This window comes from Pongo pygmaeus, chromosome 17 (assembly GCF_028885625.2).
Source record: "Pongo pygmaeus isolate AG05252 chromosome 17, NHGRI_mPonPyg2-v2.0_pri, whole genome shotgun sequence".
NCBI classification, from domain to species: Eukaryota; Metazoa; Chordata; class Mammalia; order Primates; family Hominidae; genus Pongo; species Pongo pygmaeus.
In genome coordinates this window covers 70,589,714-70,595,105 of record NC_072390.2, presented here as the reverse complement: position 1 = coordinate 70,595,105, position 5,392 = coordinate 70,589,714, and positions in this window count along the sequence as shown.

Below are 5,392 nucleotides of genomic sequence, written 5' to 3'. Positions count from 1 at the left end.
TCTTCTTTGCTCCTTCCTTCATGGGAACTTCTATCTTAGCATGTATACACATTCTATTATATTATTATTATTTGTTACTTGTGATCTACTATGTAGACTTAAAGGTAAGGGCTCTGACAATTAAGTTTGTAGTTTTCATGTGTAGCAGATAAAAATATTCATTAAATAAATGATCAAATATAATACATTGCAATTATGTTTTATATGACTCAACATATGTTACTGGAATCTTCTTCAATCAACAAATTTTTTAAATTTTATTTTTAATTACCAATAATAATTGTATAAATTTAGGAGTACAATGTGATGTCTTTATACGTTTACATTGTGGAATGATTAAATAAAGCCAATTAACAACTCCTTTACATACTAAATTTTGGGGACTATCATATTTAAAATCTACTCTCCCACCAATTTTTGAAGTATACAATGCATTATTAACTATTGTCACCATACTGTGCAGTCGATCTCTAAAATTTATTCCTCCTGCCCAACTGAAACTTGGTACCCTTTGCACAACATCTCCCCATTCCCCATCCCCTCCCATCAGCCTCTGGTAACCACCTTGCTACACTCTACTTCTATGAGTTTGACTTTTAGATTCCACATGTAAATGAGATTGAATGGCATTTGGCTTTCTGTATCTGGCTTACTTCACTTAGCATAATGATCTTCAGGTTCATCCACAGTCTTACAAATAACAGAATTTCTTTTTTAAAGTTTAATCATATTTCATTGTGTATATACACCACAATTTCGTTATCCATTCATCCATTGCCAATCAACAAATATTTCTGGATCACCTGCTATGGACTCAGTTTCATAGGATACAAATATCAATTAAACCCATTTATTGAGGCATTTAAAAACTGCTCTTAAGTCAAATCATTAAAGGCTTTTAAATATTTTATCTCCTTTATAATGGATCATTTATTTGTCTGTCTTCAACAATGGCTATAAACATCTTAAGGGCATCATTATATTTACCATTCACATTTCTACAATAAAATTTATGATAGAATTTACATCACAATGCCTGACACAAAAGAGGATCCAAGAAGAGAAAAACAGGAATAATCATTTAGTTATTTCAAGATTCATTCATGTTGCAGCACATATTAATGGTTCATTTCTTCTTATTGCTGAAAAGATTTCAATTATACTCATATGTATATATCACAATTAGTTTGAATATTTGGATTGTTTCTAGCTTTGGGTTAACAAATAAAGCTGTTATGAACCTTTGTTTACAAGTCTGTAATTTTTCTTGGGTAAATATCTAGGAGTAGAATGCCTGGATCATATGGTAGATGTATGTTTAACTTTTTAAGAAACTTCCAAACTGTTTTCCAAAGTGGTTGCACAATTTTACCTTCCCACCAGCAGTACATGAGAGTTCCATTTGTTCCACATCCTCATCAACACTTGTTTGGTCAGACTTTTTAATTTTAGCCACTCTAGTTGTATAGTGGCGTGCATAATTACCATTATATATATTCCTTGGTGAAAAATTTCTGTTCAAATCTTTTGCCAGTTTTTTACTGCATTATTAATTACCAATAACAGTTGAGAGTTCATTATATATTCTGGATACAAAGCCTTTATCAGACACAAACTTTATAAATATTTTCTTCCAGTTTTTGGCTCATCTTTTCATTCTCTAATGGTGTCTTTTGAACAGCAGAAGTTCTAAATTTTGATGAAGCCTAATATCTTTCCTTTTTAATGGACAATGCTTTTGCCTAGTCCAAGATCAAAACAATTTCTATGTTTTTTTCTAGAAGTTTCATAGCTTTAAATTTGATGGTGTGTTTAACTTTGACTCTATGATCCTGTAATCCCAGTATTCTAGGACATCAAGATGGGAGGATCACTTGAGGCCAGGTGATCAAGACGACTTCGAGTTAATTTTTGTTTACACCGTGAGAAATGGAATGAAGTTAATTGTTTTGCATATGGCTATCCAATTGTTCCGGCATTATTTTTTGAAAAGATTATCCTTCCTTTACTGCATTACCTTTGAAATATTGAGAAAACTAATTAATCAAAATATGTGATCCCATTCTGGAAATCATACTCTGTTCCTAATACAAGAATTATTTGTTGGTAATTAACAATTCAATTTAAAAAATACAAAAAGTACCAACCTACTTTTTGTTTTGGGGTGTGTATGTGTGTGTGTTGTGTTTTGTTGAATGCCTAGTAATTTTTCTTAGATGCCACTCATTACAAATTTAATCATGTTGGGTGCTGGGTATTTTTATATTTCTATAAAAATTGGGAGGGGGCTTTGTTTTGAGATATAATTAAGTTACTTAAAAATCTGAATACTTTGGGTCTTCCATTAGAGCTTAGTCAGGTGGGATGAGAGCAGCATTTAGTCTAGGGATTATTTTGTCCAGTTACTGACCCAACACCCTATGAATTATGAGGTTGTCCGCTCTGATTTGAGGGGATAGATGCTAGACCAAGCCCCACATGAGCTCTGAAGATTGTTTCCTTTACTCTTATCCAGTAGTTGTTTCCTCAGCCTCAGATGTTTCTTCACCTGCACAAACTGATCAATACTCAGCTGAAGATTCAAGAAACACCCTCTGCAAATTTTTAAATCTCTCTCCCTTCTTTCTCCCCTGTCCTGTGTTCGGCCCAGTCACATCGGCCTCCCTGGATTGTTAACTCCATCCACCAAGTTCAGGGAGACAATCAGGCTCTGCCCCGGCTCTTGCAGCCTGCAGCATGCCCTGCAGACAATATCAAGGCAATAACACTGAGGCAATCACCTCACCTCATTTGTTCCACACACTCAGCATGGTCTGTTGCCTGATTTTAATGTTTTCAAAATTACTGTTTTCCATATTTTGTCTTGTTTTGTTTTGTTTTTTTGAGATGGAATCTTGCTCTGTTGCCTAGGCTGGAGTGCAGTAGCACAATCTCAGCCCACTACAACCTCCACCTGCTGGGTTCAAGTGATTCTCCTGTCTCAGCCTCCCGAGTAGCTGGAATTACAAGGGAGCACCACCATGCCCCCCTAATTTTTGTATTTTTAGTAGAGATGGGGTTTCACCATGTTGGCCAGGCTGGTCTCAAACTCCTGACCTCAAATGATCCGCTCCCCCTCGGCCTCCCAAAGTGCCGGGATTACAGGCATAAGCCACCATGCCCAGCGTATTTTGTCTAGTTTTCAAGTTATTGCATATGGGATGGTAAGTCTGGTCCCTGTTACTTGTTCTTGGCTAAAAGAAAAACTCCTCATATTATTCTACAAGTCATTTGTCTCCCACATTCAGATGCCCTTATAGTGTTTTACATTAACATTATCGTTACCCATATTTCCTTATGTCATTCCCCACTCCGGGGTCTACAACCAGAATTACAAACTTGTTGAGATTAAAAGATCTTAGAAATCACTTGGTCTATCTTTATGCATGTGGAAAATGAAGAGCAGGCAGACAAAGCTGTTACCTGTGTAGAGTGCCCAGATTCCTGGAGTCTTGAACAAGGAATTGGACAAAAGGCACAAAGCAAGGAAAGAATAAAGCAACAGAAGCAGAGACTTAGGCCGGACGCGATGGATAGCGCCTGTAATCCCAGCACTTTGGGAGGCCGAGGCGGGTGGATCACGAGGTCACGAGATCGAGACCATCCTGGCTAACATGGTGAAACCCCGTCTCTACTAAAAATACAAAAAATTAGCCGGGCATGGCGTAGTGGCAGGCGCCTGTAGTCCCAGCTACTCGGGAGGCTGAGGCAGGAGAATGGTGTGAACCTCGGAGGCAGAGCTTGCAGTGAGCCAAGATAGCGCCACTGCAGTCCAGCCTAGGCGAAAGAACGAGACTCCGGCGGGGGGTGGGGGGTGGGAAAGGCAGAGATTTACTGAAACAAAAGTACATTCCACTGGGTGGGAGCAGGCTAAGCAAGCGCCTCCAGAGCGCGGTTACAGACTTTTCTGGGACTTAAATACCCTCTAGAGGTTTCCCATTGGTTATTTGGTGTACACCCTATGTAAATGAAGTAGTGGCCTGTGGTCAGATTAGTTGTGGGAGGGGACCAATCAGAGGCCGAAACGCAGTTATAAAGTTACACCCTATGCAATCATCTGATTGGTTGTGGAAAGTGACCAATCAGAGGCTTAAGTGAAGTTACAAAGTTATACTCCTATGCAAATGAAGACTTGGCCCATAACCAGCCTGATTGTGTGTCCAGAATTGGTGGGTTCTTGGTCTCACTTACTTTAAGAATGAAGCCGCGGACCCTCGGGGTGAGTGTTACAGTTCTTAAAGGCAGCGTGTCCGGAGTTTCTTCCTTCTGATGTTCAGACGTGTTCGGAGTTTTTTCCTTCTGGTGGGTTTGTGGTCTCGCTGGCTTCAGGAGTGAAGCTGCAGACCTTCCCGGTGAGTGTTACAGCTCATAAAGGCAGTGTGGCCCCAAAGAGTGAGCAGCAGCAAGATTTATTGCAAAGAGTGAAAGAACAAAACTTCCGCAGCGTGGAAGTGGTCCCCAGAGGGTTGCCACTGCTGGCTCGGGCAGCCTGCTTTTTTTCTCGTATCTGGCCCCGCCTACATCCTGCTGATTGGTCCATTTTACAGAGAGCTGATTGGTCAGGCATGGCGGGCTGCAGGGGAGGTAGCTAAGGCCTGGCGAGATAAATGGAGCCCAGCGCCGGTGGGCCAGCACTGCTGGGGGACCCGGCGCACCCTCCGCAGCTGCTGGCCCGGGTGCTAAGCCCGTCACTGCCAGGGTCTGGCGGGCCGGCCAGCGGCTCCGAGTGCGGGGCCCGCCAAGCCCACGCCCACCTGGAACTCTAGCTGGCCCGCAAGCGCCCCCCGCAGCCCCGGTTCCCGCCCGTGCCTCTCCTTCCACACCTCCCCGCAGGCTGAGGGAGCCGGCTCCCGCCTCGGCCATCCCAGGAAGAGGCTCCCACAGTGCCACGGCGGGCTGAAGGGCTCCTCAAGCGCCGCCAGAATTGGCGCGGAGGCAGAGGAGGCATTAGAGCGACCGAGGGCTGTGAGGGCTGCCAGCATGCTGTCACTTCTCAATTGGTTACAGGAGCAGGAGGGGACCAAACAGAGGTACTTTCAATTTTTCATTTGCCTCACAGAAAAGGGGGAGGTTTCAAAGGAAGTAGCCTCTGGTCCGTTTGTTACTTGGCCTTGGAAAGTTGGGGTTTTCTTTTTGGTTTAGTTCTAGGAAGTCAGCGTGAATCGGCCTTAGGTTCCCTGCCTCCAGACCCTATTCTCCTGCTTCAAAGTGGCATCCCAAGGGCACAGAGCTGCTCAGTGATAGCGAAGTCAGTAATAGAGACCTTAAGTCAATTGGTGCTTGGCCTTGGGCTCACCTGTAACCTACACAGTGTTATGAGGTTCTCTTTCTTCTGCCTGAAAAGCTGCCATTG